This window comes from Martes martes (genome assembly GCF_963455335.1).
Source record: "Martes martes genome assembly, chromosome: 1".
Lineage (NCBI taxonomy): Eukaryota > Metazoa > Chordata > Mammalia > Carnivora > Mustelidae > Martes > Martes martes.
Window position 1 is genome coordinate 127,724,951 of NC_137888.1, and position 19,248 is coordinate 127,744,198.

A 19,248-nucleotide genomic window follows, 5' to 3' on the forward strand; every position below is an offset into this window, starting at 1 on the left:
ATGAGGTTGAGCTTTATAACCTGAGGAAACACTTGGCTAGGAATTCAAATAGGCCATGTAATGGCATCTGCTAGCCTTAAAAGGACCTGAATTTATTTATTTATTTATATTTAGTGATCCATCATTTACATATAGCACCCAATACTCATAACAAGTGCCCTCCTTAATACCCAATACACATTTAGTCCATCTCCCACTCACCTCCCTCCATCAACCCTCAGTTTGTTCTCTATCATTAAGAGTCTCTTATGGTTCGTTTCCCTCTTTTTTTCCTTCCCATATTTTCATCTGTTTTGTTTCTTAAATTCTACATATGAGTAAAATCATGGTATTGGTCTTTCTCTGACTTAATTCACCAGCATAATACACTCTAGCTTGATCCACATCATTGCAAATGGCAAGAGTTCATTCTTTCTGATGGCTAAATACTATTCCATTGTGCATGTGCACATACTTTTGTGTGTGTGTGTGTGTGTGTGTGTGTTATATATGGTATAATGGTGTGTGTATATATATGTGTATCTTTACACCATATCTTTATCCATTCACTAGTCAATGATATTTGGGCTCTTTCCATAGTTAGGCTATTGTTGATAATGCCACTATAAACATCAGGGTACACGTACACCTTTGAATCTGTACTTTTGTATCCTTTGAAAAGACACTGTTTTTAAAATTAAAAAAACACAGACAAATGTTAGATCCTATTTTTGTCTGTAGCAAATAGCACATGTAAACTATGACCTACATCTTTCTAAGACCTGGTCTTTGAGGGCATTGTTCTATAATTTATTATATGAACATGGTTGAGAAAAATGGTGTCCCATTTGCTTAAAAATCACCTACCAAAGAACCTATCTCACCCTCAGAGAAAGGGATGGTCAAGAAAAACCTTAAAAAACAAAACAAAACAAATCCTAAACAACTTCCAAACCAGCACGCACTGGATATTTACAGTATATTTGAATAATTTTCCAGTTTGTGCAATCAATTTCTGCTCATTTATTTACCTATTCATTAAATAATATTTTAAGTGAATTATATTTGGAGCCAAGGAAGTTACAAAGAAATCCATTTTTCTGTAGCCCTTATGTAATAGCTTAAAAAAATACATATTTGTAAGAGTAAAATTCCTAAGTAATTCCTAAGTAAATTCATAAGTAAGTGGATTGTGGCCCTGGGACATCTATAAACTAAAGTGTTAAAGATATACAAAACAAGAAAAATGTAAGAGAAGAACTTTAAATTTTTAATTTTGAAATAATTTTAGATTTATAGAAGAGTTGCAAAGATAGTACTGAGTTCCTATATTATTGTTCACCCAGCTTACCCTAATGCTAACATTTTATATAATCATGGTATTGAACTATGAAATTAATATTGGGAAAATATTATTAACTACAACTTCATTTGAATTTTCCCATCCCCCCCCCACTAACATCCCTGAAGGCATTCAGGATGTGCCACCCCAAAATATGCCACTTAGGCATATCAATTATATTGAGGTATACTGAGGAAGCAGTAGATTCAGGAAGGGCTCTCTCGCCTCCCTTTTCTACCTAAACACAGACCATAAAATTTCCCATAAGAAAGGTACCCTCCTTGTACCAGGAAGAGAAGGACATCCTTATCACCAGACACTGGCAACTGATGCTGAAATGGATCTATACTAAAAAACTTACTAAAATAACCCTTCTCTACCACTAGTTTCCCTCTCATTTCTTATCTCCCCTAGTTGTTTCTCCACAGTCTAGTGCCTCCAGCACAAACCCCTGTCATTTTTTCTCAAATCTGTCCTTTGTCTAAATGGTATATTCTGCTCTGGTCACTTCTTCATACTCTTGTGAAGGCCCCCAGGTACATGCAAAAATTTAACAAAACGTGTATGCTTTTCTCCTGTTAATAGTCTTATGTCACTGAAACTCTTAAGCCCTGTCAGAGAGCTTGATGATAAAGGAGAACTTTTACTCCTCTACATCCTTTTTCCGTTTCTAGCTGCAGGCCAGGACCCCACATGACATTTAGTTGTCATGTCTCCTCAGCTTTTTTCAGTCTATTATGGTTTCTCCATCTTCCTTTATCTTTACTCTCTCATGACCTTGATACTTCTGAAGAGTAACGGTCAGGCATTTTATAGAATTCCCCTTAATCTGGGGTTGTGGATTTGGGGGAAGAATATCACAGAAGCAAAGTATTCTTCTCCTTCCATCATACCAGCGTATACATACTAACAATATGATTTACTACTCATGGCATTTATCCCGATCACATGGTTAAGGTGGTATCTGCCACATTTCTCTACTGTAAAGTCACTAATGTTCCCTTTCCATTCACTATTCCTTAGAAGTGAGTCACTTAGTCCAACCCACACTCAAGGGGAAAGGTATTAAGCTTCACCTCCTGGAGGAAGAAATCTCAAAGAATTTGTCAATGTATGTTAAAACCACCACAATAACAACTAAGAAAGAAAGACAGCATGAGTAGGGGTATGGACAGAGGGAAAGAATAATCTCAAGCAGACTCCCGGCTGAGCACATAGCCCGATGCAGGACCTCAATCCCATGACCCATGAGATCACAACTTGAGCCGAAACCAAGAGTCAGATGCTTAATTGACTGAGCCCCCCAGGTGCCTCTTACACAAGGTGTTTTTGTATTCTTTAGTTGTGGTTCTCGGATGATTTTGCCTCCAGGAGACATTTAGCAATGTCTGGAAGTTTTGTTTTGTTTTCTGCTGGAGACGATTTTGGTTGTACAACCGAGGAAGTGAGGTGCTATCGGTATCTAGCAGGTAGAGACCAGCAATGCTGCTAAATATCCTACAATGCACAGGACAGTCTGCCCTCCCCCATAATAAAGAATTGGCTGACTCAAAATAGTCATTGTATTAAGGTTGAGAAAACCTGACCAACAGTATTCAGGACAGAAAAACAAGATATATTCCAATTTCATGATTTTTTACTATACTATCTCAGTAAGCCAAGCACTAACTCTCAACTTTCATTCCAGGGTCAGATCCGCTAACCTAGGGTTCCCCACACTTTTTAAAAAAATCATTAATAATAATCATAAAAAAAGAGGGGATATTTTCTCCATATTATTTGGACCTTCTGATATTAGTGTCATCCTCAGTAGCGGCAGTAGCGATTGATCAATCCTCACCATGAATAAAAGACAGTAACTTCTCCTTGGCATTGAGAAGATGACCGTATAGGTTAGTCCCTGCCTCCCACCTTAGCCCAGCTATAGGCTCCAAAAGATTTTTAGCCAGCATGCTCAGCCCAGGTTACTTATCTGGATATCAGCAGGACATCCCATGGGCAGGTAGGGTCTGAAGTTTTTGTTACTCTTGCTCATGTGTATCTAAGGTGACTAGAGTGAACCCCAGGGCACTCATAGCTACCTTGTTGCAGTTTTCTCTCACCAAAACTGCCAGATTTGTTTAGTCCCCATGAATGAGGTTTAGCTCTAGATTCCTTAGTGGGTTCTAGTTCAACCCTGTAATTCAGGTCCTCATCTTCTGCCTCTGACTCTCGGCTGTCGAGGGGGTAGGCTCTGCTCCCAGTATCCCAGTCACTGACTGTGAACCTGTTTAAACCACAATGGCTAGTACCATAGCTTTGGAACTGGCCTGATCATTAGAGAGATCTATGGTCTGCTTCCCTCAACAGCTTAGACTATCTGGCCTTACGTTCTCTTGTATATCAACTCTTTCTCTTTAGATGATATAATTTTAAACTTTATTTGAGCAACCCCACTGTGACTGGGTATGCTGGATCCTTTGAGTGAACCCCTGTAGTCAGTGCCTTTCCCCTAATCTACTATGGCAGGCACAGCCAATTTTACTACTGAGGTAGAACTTGAAATGGTATATGCAAAATATTTTCTGCAGGGAGGGAGAGGCATATACAAATATTTTTAAAAATTTAATAGCACAATATAAAACAGTTGTAGAAGATTAAAAAACTATGACAAGTTGATATCCCATTTTCAGTACCAGATTTCATTTGAATTTTCTGTCTCCTGGTTCTGTGATATGTTTTTCCATCACTCAAATGTGATTATGTCTCAAGACTTCTTATTGGCAGAAAATGGAATAAATTGAGATCACAGCAATCAATTCTGTACTTAATTCTACTTGTGAGGATGTTCTAAAAAGACTCTTTACCATCCCTTAACTATATCATGCTCAGACTTTCCTCTCAAAGGCAAAAAACTTGTGAACTTTTCAGTTATTTAAGTACAAAACTGCCCAGCTAATAATATTCCTTCTAATCAACCTAGACTCTAAATTACAAAATTCACAGATAGTCTACCATTTAGAGTATAATGCCTACTGATATGATCTTTCCAGTTACCAACAACAGATCATGAGGTAATATACATAGCTGATTGCTTATATCAATTCAGTATGGTTTAAAGCCAAGTCATGGTGAACTGCACCTGCAGGGTGATAATGGAGAGATAATGAAGAGACTCAGATGTGTTAAGTAGAGTGTACATGCATGAATTTGAAGCCATAAATTTGTAAAATAGATTTTGAAGAATATTTTATAAATACATGAAGAGACAGGATTTCCAGGAATAGCTGAGTAAGGAACTCCGCAAATCTTTTTCCCAAAAAACAGTAACAAACGTGGAAAATTTGTTGAGAACAATGAAATTCATTGAAACAAAGATCAGAGTGTAAATAAATGAAACAAAGACTAAAAAAACAATAGAAAAGATCAATGAAATTGAGAGTTGTTTTTGAAAACATCAACAAATTAGGCAATTCTTTAGCTAGACTCACCAAGATAAAAAGAGGACTCAAATAAATAAAATCAGAAATGAAAGTGGACATGTTACAATGGACACCAGAGAAATACAAAGGACAAGAGACTATTATGAGCAATTATAAACAAATTAGACAACTTAGAAAAAATGGATAATTCCTAGAAACATACAATGTACCAATACTGAATCATGAAGTAGTAGAAAATACGAACAAACCAATTCTTAATAAGGAGATTGAATCACCAACCGGAAATCTCCCAAGAAAAAAAAAAGTTCAAAAATTGAAATTAGAAAACAGTTGCATCAAAAAGAAGAAAATACCTAGGAATAAATTTAAACAAGGAGGTGAAAGATGTGTACACTGAAAACTATAAAACACTGAAAACACAAATATATGGAAAAATAGTTCAAGCTCATGGACTAGAACAATTAATACTGTTAAAATGTCCATACTACCTAAAGCAATATATAGATTCAATGTAATCCCTATCAAAATTTTAATGGCATTTGTCACGGAGATAGAATACATATACTAGAATTTGTATGGAAGCACAAAAAAACCCCAAAGCAATCTTGAGAAAGGAGAACAAAGCTGGAGGCATCACATGCCCGACTTCAAACTATATTATAAACTTACAATAATCAGAACTGTATGGTATTGGCACACACACACACACACACACACTCACTCACTCACACATGGAACAATGAAATAGAAAAGATAGCCTCCAACCCTGCCAAAAAAAAACCCCATGCCTATATGGTCAATTAATTCATCACAAAGGAGCCAAGAATATACAATGGAGAAAGGACAGTCTCTTTAATCAGTAGTACTGGGAAAACTGGACAGACAGCCACATGCAAAAGAATGAAAATGGACCACCAACTTGCACCATATGTAAAAATGAACTCAAAATGCAAAATGGATTAGAGAATTAAATGTAAGATCTGAAATAACAAAACTTCTAGAAGATAACAGAGAGTAAAGCTCCACAGACATTCATCTTGGAAATAGTTACTATTCTTTTTTGCTGGGGGTGGGGTGTGGTAGGGAGGAATTGACACTAAAAGCAAAGGCAACAGAAGCATTAAAAAAAAATGGGGTACCTGGGTGGCTCAGTGTGTTAAAGCCTCTGCCGTCAGCTCAGGTCATGATCTCAGGGTCCTGGGATAGAGCCCCACATCAGGCTCTCTGCTCAGTGGGGAGCCTGCTTCCCCCTCTCTCTCTCTACCTCTCTGCCTACTTGTGATCTCTCTGTCAAATAAAAAAATAAAATCTTAAAAAAAAAAAAAAGTGGGATGGGGCACCTGGGTGGCATAGTCGGTTAAGCATTCAACTTTTGGTTTCACCTCAGGTCCTGATCTCAGGGTCGTGATATTGAGCCCCGTCTCAGGCTCTGCACTCAGAACAGAATCTGCTTGAGATTCTCTCTTCCTCTTACACTTGTGCTCTCTCTAAAATAAATAAACAAATCTTCATGAAAAAAAGTGAGGCTATATCTAACAAAAAAACTTCTGCACAGCAAAGGATGCCATCTACAAAATGAAAAGATGACTTATAATTGGGAGAAAATATTTGCAAACCATATATCTGATAAGGGGTTAATATCTAAAATATATAAAGAACTGCTATAGCACAAAAGCAAAAGAATCCAATTAAATGGGCAGAGAATCTGAAGAGACATTTTTCTAAAAATGATATATAAATGGCCAACAGGTACATGGGAAGATGCTCAACATCACTAATCATCAGGGAAATGCAAATCAAAACGACAATGAGCTATTATCTCACACCTGTTAGAAAGGCTATTAACAAAAGACAAAAAATTTGTGTTGAAGAAGATGTGGAGAAAAGGGAAACTTTGTGCACTGTTGGTGGAAATGCAAAGTTGTGCAGCCATTATGGAAAACAGTATGGAGATTGTTCAAAAAACTGAAAACAAAAACAAAAACAAAAACTACCATATAATCCAGCAATTCCACTTCAGAGTATTTATCTCAAGAAAATTTAAAAAAAAATCTGAAAAAAATATATGCACCCCCATGTTCATTGCAGCACTATTTATACTAGCTGATGGGGATACCTGACTGACTCAGTCAGTAGAGCATGTGACTCCTAATCTTGGGGTCATGAGTTTGAGGCCTATGTTGGATGTAGAGATTACTTAAAAAAAAAAAAAAAGTGAAGTAAATAAATAAGTCAAGATACTAAAAAAAAACCTAAGTGTTCAGCAATAGAAGAATGAATAAAGATATAGTATGTATATATAATGGAATATTATTGAGCCACACAAAAAAGGAAAGCTTGCCATTTGCAACAACATGGATGGACCTCAAGAGCATTTTGCTAAGTGAAATATGTCAGAGAAAGACAAATATTGTATGACCTCTCATTTGTGAAATCTTAAACAAAAACAAAACAAAGATACTGAGAATAGATTTATGGTTACCAGAAGTGGGAGTGGGAGGGAGTCGGGGGACAGGTGAAATGAGTCAAGGTGGTGAAAATGTACACACTTCCAGTTATAAGATAAATAAGTCCTGCGGATTTAACACATACCATGGTGACTATAGTTAAAAATACTGTACTATATATTTGAAAGCAGCTTAGAGAGTAAATCTTAAAAGTTCTCATTATAAGAAAAAAATTGTAACTATGTATCCTTATGGATATTAACTAAACCTGTGGTAGTCATTTCACAATATATACATATGTCAAATCATCATGTTCTTGAAACTAATACAATGAAACTTGAAACTAATACAATGTTACATGTCAATCACATTTCAATTAAAAAAAAAAAAAAGAACGAACAAAAACCCCCAATCATTTAACCAATCTGGAAACTGATTGAAGGCTTACAACAAACTGAGGATTTACTCAAGAAAACCTACTGAATGGTTGTAAGAACAGTGAGTCTGTTACATTTTAACCAGGAACTGCTCCAATCTCTTGCCCCTCTTACCTCTGCCCCATTACCTGGAAATTTTCCCTCAGCAGATGGAGAACTCTGTGGGAACTGGCAGTTCTGCTGCTCCGTTGCAGAGGCCTATTTGGAGCAGAGCATGGGAAAATTCCTGCCTGGGTATTATTGGAAACAATAGTAATCTCAGTGGCAAACAACCAGGAAAGGGTTACATTAGGGGTAGCCTGAGGTCTTGATACTGGTTGGAAAAGAACCAAAATGGCAGACCAGATTGAAATTTAATAGGGAGATCCAAGGAAGGAAACGACCAGAGAGAGTCTAGCTAAGATTCTCCATTATCTCTTGGTGATCTGAACGGCTATGCATGCTCAGGAGAGACCAGACAGAGCTCTAATGAGCTACTTGCTGCTTGTCCTTGGCTGATTGTCCCCTAGTCACTGTGTGTCTAGCACATTAAATGATAACTAAACTCATTTAAACCTATTTAAACCTACCTGCTATGATCACAAATCGTACAACATTACAGATCATCTACACTGCCTCCTTTATTACAAAGATGGGAAATCCAAAACCTCTAAGCAGTTTAAGAGCATGAGTTTCTAAAAAGTTAGTAGAAAATCAACAGAAGTTACTACAATGGTTCCTGCGGCTTTGCCTGAATTCATTTATTTACAAAAAGGTGGCACAAAACTAAGAAAAACCTGATTTGGACTATCTGTATCAAATATAAAGATCTTCCCTAATCTTGGTCTTACATTTAGTCTCTCTTCCCTTTTACTGTTTTCTCCTCAGAATTCTTCTGAAGGAAGAAATAATAATAGAGGTTTCTTCAGGAAATCACTCTTTGTGGATTCTTTAACAGATGATGAACTCAATACTGGAGAATGGATCACACCTGTCCCATGAATGATGACCTATGTTATGGTCACTGGTCTTAAATGATCTTCCTTCCTACTGTTCTACTTTTTCATAACTCCCAATTCCTGGTTCTAGTTCTTCATTTTATGTGCTTTGTGGGTGACAATCTATGCTAAAAATAACCCAGTCTTCTGGGTGGGTACCTATAGTCCCAGGGAATATGACCATGACAGATACACACTCCAATTCCAATTACCACCAATTACTAAGTATTAACATTTACATCTTTACAACACAGTTTTCCATAGTAAAAGGCTATCCATACATGACCTCAAGTTCTCTTATTGTAAAATTTTGTTTGTTCAAGCAAGTGATTATAGTTCTCTTAGAAACAACGAAACATTCCATTTGAATTCAAGGATCTTTTCCCCAAGCTTGGTATAATACAGGAAGCTACTTCAGGTTAGTACCAAGGAAACCTGCTCCCAAGACAACCTTTATATGCTCCTGTTTTTCGTGAAGGCTTGACATTTGGCTCGTTCTTGGCATTTAATCAATTTTAAATTGCTAGGAAAAATAAGGAATAAATTCCTACATTTCTACAGCTGATATCTTTGCTGTTCAGAACCTTATATAATCTGGCCTTGTGATAAGGACAGTCAGAAATTTTAAAAGTATAAAAACCTCACTGACAACCTAACAGGTCTTTGAGAAAGAATATAAAACAAAGAATGCATTAGGGGTTGGCTGGCTGTTGCACTGTGGACTAAACCCCTTTTTCAGTTTTTTCTTTGTGTGTGTGTGTGTGTATATATAAAACCTGGAGATAGTATTGAGGGATAGAAGGCTGGAATCTGGGGAAGGCATAAAAGGCATAAAAGGATGGTGTTTCTATCAAGGGAAAACACCTGGCTGAGACTTATTCATCTCAGAAACCACACCTGTTCTCTCAAATAAAATGTAAACAAACAAACATGCCTAGAGGCAATGTGGTATAAATTTTACAACCAGTTATACATGGATTTGAACTGTGGTCACCATGTACCTGTTCAGTGACCTTGAATAGTTTCTTTACTCTCTGAGCTTCCTTAACTGCACAATTAAATGAGATAATTTAACTTTTTTTTTGAAGATTTTATTTATTTATTTGACAGAGAGAGAGATCACAAGCAGGCAGAGAGACAGGCAGAGAGAGAGAGGGGGAAGCAGACTCCCTGGCTCTCCCCAGAGAGCCTGATGTGGGGCTCAATCCCAGGACCCTGAGACCATGACCTAAGTCGAAGGCAGAGGCTTAACCCACTGAGTCACCCAGGTGTTCTAAGATAATTTAGGTAAAATGCTTTATACTATTCCTATGTGCTCACATGTGTCACCAACTGCTCCTTACTTTCTGCCTTAGCAATGCCATCCAGAGGCAGGTGCTGATAGTGACAAACCTGTCTCTATGCAGATGTAGGGATATATCTTGTTACAATCGTAATTTCTGACAAAATAAAAGTTATAGACTCATTCTGTAATTTAACAACTCAGATTCTACTTTTTTGTTTTTACCAGGATGAGATGATTAATTTTTACTTGATACTTTTCTTCCTGAGTCATTTCTAAAAGATCATATATTTTAACAGCAGCTGATCCACGTAGTAGGATCCCATGCTTCAGTCACTACCACCAACATAAAAAATAATTGTTTCAGGGCGCCTGGGTGGCTCAGTGGGTTAAACCGCTGCCTTCGGCTCAGGTCATGGTCTCGGGGTTCCGGGATCAAGTCCCACATCGGGCTCTCTGCTCAGCAGGAAGCCTGCTTCCCCCTCTCTCTCTCTGCCTGCCTCTCTGCCTACTTGTGATCTCTCTCTCTGTCAAATAAATAAATAAAATCTTTAAAAAAAAATAATTGTTTCAGATCATGATGCTGCCAGATAAAGTATTGCTCCCTAAAGAAAACATTTCATAGTATGTGATTTTTTTTCTCCCACATTCCCTGGCCAGCTTCTCCCTCTGTCAAGAAGTGCCTGGATGTGATGGTATATTCTGTATGCATACCTGACCCTAGGGTGCCACATGATGGCACCAGGTAGAAGCTGAGTAGCTGCTTAGGTTTCACGCTGACACATCTGCTATCAAGGCTACATCACATCCTGGCAGAGAGAAGTTACTCTTAATTCTTAGCCGTGCTCATTGCAATTATTACATGTGAGTGACCAGTAAGTCACCGAGTCACTGTAATGACTCATGCATCAAAAAGACGGTCATCCTTTGGGCTCATAGGCCAGGCAATAATCTCCAGAGGGAGAAGCTAACCTTGCGAGCTAAGAACAGTAGGTTGGAGAGTGACATCACCAAGATGGCAATGTAAGTTGTTCCTAATTATACTCCCCCTCACAGAAGAACTAGTATCTATTTAAGAAAAAGATACCACTGAGAGAATCCCAGAACACAGAGGTGAGGCTAAAGCACACAGAAACCAAAAAGGACTACATTAGAAAGGTAAGAGAAGTGGTTACATGTTGACCACATTGCCCCTCCTCCAGGACAGTACAGCACCACCAGGAAAGGTCTCCTTTGAGCCACTAGTTCCTCCAACAGGAGAAGAGAACCCAAGTATTGTGGGTCACTTGTGAGAGCCCATACCCTGATCTCACATGATGAGGACTGCAGGGGAGTCTGCAGGGTGCAGACACTGAGAATCTGACTGTGACAGACCAAATGGACGAGTAGCTTGTAAAAATCAATACATAGATCTTGGCAGACAGAGTTAATTACCAGCAGTGCCCAAGTGGTAATCCCAACCATTAGCTTTGCTTGTCTGTAGAATCAAATCTGGGGTGCACTCTGATCAGGGAACTTGGCAGGGTACAGTTCTCACTCTGAGATTTGGATCCTCAGATGAAGAGTTTTGCAGGCCCGAGAGCTGAGTTCACCCACACTCAGGCAAGGTGCTAAGTCAAAGCTCTACCCTCTGTGGGGGGCACCTTCCACCTCACCTGATCAGAAGGGCTAGTGACAACTATTAGAAGCTATGTGGCCCATTGGCACTCAATCTGAGAGGTGAGTGGACAGAGCTGATCACTTCCAGAGCAAAATCAGTATGGGGCATTCAGGCTTCCCATGCTAAGCAAAGGCAGGGGGATTAATTCATAGTCTAAGCTGGAGGTAGCTCCTGGCAACTCCAAACTGGAAAGCCTCTTTGGGAAATTGAGAATGGCCTGAAACAGCCCCTTATCCCTTCTGTCCATGCAAGGTAAAGCAAATAGTTTGCAGAGCAAAGCCAGCAGCCCTGTTCAGCAGTGCATAACTCACAAGTCTAATTTGAAAATCTAAAAAAAAAAAATGAACATAGCAAAAACAACAACAACTAAAACAAGCCCACAAATGTAGCAAATAATGATCATAAGTACAACAGTCTGTATTAAGCAATATAAAAAGCATGTAAATTTTAACAGCAATAATGCAAAATTCGATAGGGGTTAGAAGTAAAAGTGTAAAATGTATGAATTCTCTTTAAGTTAAATTGTTATAACTTTAAAATAGGGTGCTATAAGCTTAAGATATTTTATGTAAGCCTCATGGTAGCCACAAGGGAAAATCTTGGAGTAATTACACAAAGGAACATGAAGTAGTCAAGCCATACGTATATAAAAATACATCAAAACACAGAAAAAAGACAGCAGTATGAGAAACAAGCAACAATGGATTTATAGAACAACCAGAAAACATTAACAAAATGGCAATAGTAAGTCCTAGCCTATTACTTTAAATGTAAATGGATTAAATTATCCAATCAAAAAACAGAATGGCTGAGTTGATTTTTAAAAATCCAACAATATCGGGCACCTGGGTGGCTTAGTTGGTTAAGCATCCAACTCTTGATTTTGGCTCAGGTCATGATGTCAGGGTCCTGAGACCAAGCCCTGTATCAGGCTCCATGCTCGGTGTGGAATCTGCTTGAGATTCTTTCTCCTCCCCATTCATGCTCTTTCTCTCTCAAATAAATGAAATCTTCAAAAAAAATTTTAAAAGTTTTCAAAAATACATGCCTACCAGAAACTCATTTTAGCTCTTTAAAAATATGCACAGACTGAAAGTGAAGGGATGGAAAATGACATTTCAAGAAAATGGCACCAAATTTTTTTTTTTAAAGGCATAAGTAGCTATATCAGACAAGATAGACTTTAAAAAAAGAGGGGGGGGGGTGCCTGGGTGGCTCAGTCAGTTAAGTGGCTGCCTTTGGCTCAGGTCATGATCCCAAGGTCCTGGGATCGAGTCTCACATCGGGCTCCCGGCTCAGCAGAGAGGCTGCTTCTCCCTCACCCTCTGCCTGCTGCTCTCTGTCTGTCAAATAAATAAAAATCTTAAAAAAAAAAAGTAAAAAAAATAGTAAAAAGAGACAAAGAAGTTCATATAATGATAGAGGGTTCAATATATGAAGATATAACAACTGTAAATATTTATGCACCCAACATCAGAGCACCAACATACTTAAAGCAGAACAGAGCTAAAAGGAGTAATAAACTATATAGTATACAGTAATAGTTGAGGACTTTAACACCCTATTCTCATCAATAAATAGATCATCCTGACAGAGAATTAATAAGGAAACAGAAGATTTGAACAATGCTATGAACCAAATGAAACTAACAGACACACACAGAACATTCTATCCGTTTATCCAACACAGAACACATATTCTTCTCTAGTGCATATGTAACATTTTCTAGAATTGATCATATTCTAGGCTAAAAAACAAGTCTTAGCAATTCAAGAAGACTGAAATCATACCAAGTATTTTATACCAAGTGGCAAAAAACCAGAAATTAGCAACAAGAGGAAAACTAGAAAATCATGAACACATCAAAATTAAACAACAATCTCCTGAACAAGCAATGGATCAAAGAAGAAACTAAAGGGTAAATAGAAGAGGGGAAAGGAGTAAAACTGATTCTATTTGCAATTTCTTGAGACAAATGAAAATGAAAAAACATACCAGAATTTATGGGATGCAGCAAGAGCAGTTCTAAGAGTGAAGTTCTTAAGAACAAATGCCTACATTAAAAAGAAAAATCCCAAATAAACAGCCTTCCTCTATATCTTAAGAAACCAGAAAAAGAACAAACTGAGCCCCAAGTTAGCAGGAGAGAGGAAATAATAAAGACTAATGCAGAAATCAGCCAATACTGAACAGGAAAACAATCAAAAAGATTAAGCAAACTAAGAGTTGGTTCTTTGAATAGATAAATAAAACTGACGAATGCTTAGCCAGAGTAATCAAGGAAAAACCCAAATCCACAAAATTATAAATGAAAAAGGAGATAGTACAACTGATACCAAAGAAATTCAAAGGATCATAAGAGGCTATTATGAAAAATTATATGTCAACAACTGGACAACCCCGAAGAAAAACATTCTTAGAAACACGTAACTTACTGAGACAGAATCAGAAGGAAAAAAAAATTTGACTAGGCCAATTACTATTAAGGAGATTAAATCAGTAATCAAAATCTTCCAATGAAGAAACAAGACTAGATGGCTTTACTGGTGAATTCTGCAAAATATTTTTTTAAAAAACTAACAGTAATTCTCCTCAAACTCTTCCAAAAACTCAAAGAGAAAGGAACACTCCCAAACTCATTTTAAGGGGCCAGAATTAAACTGACACCAAAACCTGAATAGGACACTGCTAGAAAAGAAAATTATAGGCCAATATCCCTGATGAAGATGGATGCAAAAATTCCCAATAAAACACCAACAAATCTAATTTCACAGCATGATAAAAGAATCATTCACCATGATCAAGTGGGATTTATCCTTGGGATACAAGGATGGTTCAACACATACAAATCAATTAACATGATACATCACATTAACAGAATGAAAGAAAAGAATATAATCATCTCAATAGGTTCAGAAAAACCATTTGATAAAATTCAACATCCATTCATAATAAAAACTCTTAAAAGATTAGGCATAGAAGGAGTATATATCAACATAACAAAGGCCACATATGACAAGCAGACAGCTAACATCAGACTCAATGGTGAAAAAATGAAAGCTTTTCTTCTAAGATCAGAAATAAGACAAAGATGCCCACTCTCACAACTCCTATTTAACATAATACTGGAAGTTCTAGCTAGAGCTATCAGGTAATAAAAAGAAATATAAGGTATCAGAATTGGAAAAGAAGCAGTCTCTATTTGAAGATGACATGATTTTATGTATGAAAAATTCTAAAGACTCAACCAAAAAACTGTTAGGTCTAATCAATGAATTCATAAAGTTGCAGGAAGCAAAATTAACATACAAAAATCAGTAGTGTTTCTATACACTAACAACAACATTTCTGAAAAAGAAAGAAATCAATCTTGTTTACAATACCATCGAAAACACCGAAATACTTAGGAATAAATTCAGCTAAGGAGGTGAAAGATCTCTATGCTGAAAACTAAAGACAATGACAAAAGAAATCAAAGAAGACACAAATAAAATGGAAAGATATCTGTGTTCATGGATTGCAAGAATTAATGTTGTTAAAATTTCAATACTACTGGAAGCCATCTGTAGATTCAATGCAATTCCTATCAAGATTCCAAAAACATTTTTTTCTTACAGAAGTAGGAAAAAATCCCAAAATTTATATGGAGCCACAAAAGACCCTAAATAGCCAAACAAATTCCTGAGAAAAGAAACAAAGGTGGAGGTATTCACATTTCCTGATTTCAAGCTATACTTAAAACTATAGTCATCAAAATAGTATGATACTGGCATAAAAACTGACAAATAGACCAATGGAACAGAACTGAAAGCCCAGAAATAGACCCAAGCATATGTGGTCATCTAATATTTGACAAAGGAAAAGACAGTTTCCAATAAATGGTATTAAGATAACCAGATATTCATATGTAAAAGAATGAAACTGGACCCCTAACCACTCACAAAAGTTAACTCAAAATGAACTAATTACTTAAATGTAAGGCCTGAAACCATGAATCTCCTAGAAGAAAACATAGGAACAAAGCTCCTTGACATGGGTCTAGGTAATGATTTTTGGAAATGACATCTAAAGCACAAGCTACAAAATAAGAAAATAAAAAACAAGTGGGATTGCATCAAACTAAACGGATTCTGCAGAGCAAAAGAAGCCATCAACAAAGTGAAAAGACAACTTAGAGAATGAGAAGAAATATTTGCAAACCATGTATCTGATAAGGGGTTAACATGTAAAACATATAAGGGAGTCATAAAACCCAAAAGCAAAAATACAAATAACCCAATTAAAAAATAGGCAAAGGACTTGAATAGCTATTTTACTGTAGAAGAAATACAAAAGGTCAACAGACACCTGAATGGATATTCAACACCACCAGTCATTAGGGAAATTCAAATTAAAACCAGATATCACTTTATGACCATTAAAATGGCCATCATTAAAAAGACAAGTAATAACAAAACAATGGCATGGATGTGGAGAAAAGGGTACCCTTGTGCTCTGTTGGTGGAACTGTACAATGGTACAGCCACTATGGAAAACAGTATGGAGGATCTTAAAAAAATAAAAAGTAGAACTACCATTTGGGCCAACAGTATCACTTCTGGGTAAAAATCCAAAGGAAATAAAATCACTCAATCTCAGGAAACAAACTGAGGGTTGCTGGAGGGGAGTGGGAGAAATGGGGTGGCTGTGTGATGGACACGGAGGAGGCTATGTGCTATGGTGAGTGCTATGAATTGTGTCACAGACTTGTACCCCTGAAACAAATAATATTATATGTTAATTAAAAAGGAGATATCTGTATGCTTATGTTCATAGCAGCATTATTTATAATAGCCAAGACACAGAAAAAACCTAAGTGCCCACTGATGGATGAATGAATAAAGTAGTTGTGGCACATATGACCATTGACAAACCAGGTTTGAATTGTGTGGGTCCACATATCATGGATTTTTTACTGTATAGTACTGTAAATTGATTCTCTCTTGTGATTTTCTTAATGACATTTTCTTTTCTCTAGTTTAAGAACATAGTATACAATACATATAACACAAAAAAGGTGTTAATTGGCTATATTATTGGTAAAGCTTCAAGACAACAGTAGACTGTTAGTAAAGTTTTTGGAGAGTCAGAAGTTATACGTGGATTTTTTAGCTATGTAGAGGACTGGTACCCCTCACCCTCATGTTCAAAGGTCAAATGTATATGCAAATAATGGAATATTATTAATCACAAGAAATGAGGAAATCCTACCATTTGCAACAACATGGATGAATCTTGAAGGCATTTTCTAAATGAATTAAGTCAAATAGAGAAAGATAAGCAACTGTATGATTTTTCTTATATGTGTAATCTAAAAAACTTCCTCCAAAACACTCCTATAGAAAGAAATCAGACTTGTGGTTACCAGAGGCAGAGACTGGGGAGAGGGGGGATTGGAGGAAGGTGATCAAAAGGTACAAACTTCCAGTTATAAGAGAAATAGATACCAGGGATGTCATGCACAACTTGATGACTACAGATAAAACTGCTGTTATGATGTGTAGGAAAGTTGTTAGAAGAGTAAATCCTAAGAGTTCTGAGCACAAGGAGAATTTTTTTTTCCTTTCTTATTTTCTTTTTTATATCTATATAAGATGGATGTTAGCTGACCTCTTGTAATCACTGCACAATATATATAAATCAAATGATGATGTTGTATGCCTCAAACTATAATGTATGTCAACTATAACTCAATAAAACTGGGGAAGAAAAAAGAATATATGAAACAAACAAACAGACAAACAAAAAACAACTCACACCATAGGTAGGAAGGATAAGCCTTGCCAATACTTTAAATGGAAAATTTTTTTCCTCCCCTCTTCCCTTGCTCTGCCTCTGTCTTCCTTTTCTCCTGTTCTACCAGATGCTCTTAGATACTCTGGGTCACATCTGCCAGCCTGTGAACAGAGGTAAAATTAAAACAGACTTCATATAAGAGATTCCACCAGCAAAGAGCAATCACTGCCTAGTAACAGTAATTTTTCAAACTTGCCTCCTGAAGCACAAATCTATATTGTAACTCAGCAAAAGGAGGAAAAACAGTAATGACCAGAACAAGATATAATCAAAAAATGTTTCTGAGTTCTCAGCCTAGAGACATCCCAAATACCTTAGCTATTGATTCTTCAACAACCAACCCATCATTTGTTCTAAAAACATATCAAATGGTTTATATTACCAACTAAAAATCATTCTCTCTTCCAATGGCAACTTCCCCCACTTCCAAACATGCATACCACCTCAATTTTGCCAGTCCTCTAAATCAGAGTCTTTGTATACATCCTCTGACCCTCTCTGTTTTAAATATGTTATTAAGATGTTACATATCAATGTCTTTTAAAATTTCATCTTTTCATTATCTTTGCTTTCCCTTGGTTTAGTTATTCAGCCTCCTCTCAGGTGACCATTACAACTCATTGTCCTCCATATAATCACACATATCAGTCCTAAATAATGCATTTAATCATGATGCTCCACTGCTTTAAACCTCCTCCAATTTTCTATTGCCTTTAGTTTGGCATTTAAGGCTCTTCACAACCCACTAGCTAGCTTGCTAACCTCTCTAGCTCCATCTGGCACCAACCCCCGCCTAAAGTTCCAGCCCACTGAGCTGATGAATGTTCCATGAAACATACCCATAGCCTTCTATGACTTTGCTTCTCATGTTCTTTTTTTTTTTTAATTTTTAATTTCTTTTCAGCGTAATAGTATTCACTGTTTTTTCACCACACCCAGTGCTCCATGCAATCTGTGCCCTCCCTAATACCCACCACCTGGTTCCCCCAAACTCCCACCCCCCCGCCCCTTCAAAACCCTCAGGTTGTTTTTCAGAGTCCATAGTCTCTCACGGTTCACCTCCCCTTCCAATTTCCCTCAACTCCCTTCTCCTCTCCATCTACCCTTGTCCTCCATGTTATTTGTTTTGCTCCACAAATAAGTGAAACCATATGATACTTGACTCTCTCTGCTTGACTTATTTGCTTCTCATATTCTTGTTGTTATTCCCTGAGATGCCCTTCTCCACTCGCTACACTTAGCTTTCCCTCTCTGTGCTCTCAACACTTTGTCCTGATCTCTACTTTAGTAATTAGTTTACATTGGAATTACATATTTTATGGAAGTATATCTTACTCATCTCTGTATAATAGCATTTGTTATTTAAAAAAGACTCTGGGGTGCCTGGGTGGTTCAGTCAGTTAAGCATCCGCCTTCACCTCAGGCAGTGATCCTGGGAATCATGGAGTCCCACATCATGGTCCCTCCTCAGCAGGGAGCCTGCTTCTCCTTCTGCCTCTCATTCTCACTCTCTCTCATAAAGAAACAAATAAAATCTTAAAAAAAAAGATTCACTCAAGAAATTCTAGAGGAAACATTTCAAGAAGAGGGAAGAAAGTAAAAATGAGGAAAAACATTGGTAAAGACATAAGTAAAGCACACTGAAAAAAATAAAATTTTAAAAAGAGAAAGGTAAAATTAAGTAAACATTTAAAACTGTTAGAAAAATGTGTAATCTGTGGGGGGAAATAGAGAACTTGAGGAGAGATAGGCCTTTGAGTTTTGGAGCATGAGTGGTAACATACTAAATAAAAACTTTTTAAAGAATGCCCATTAAACTAGCAAGAACAACTATTAAGGGAGTAGACATAAAGCATACAACCTCCAA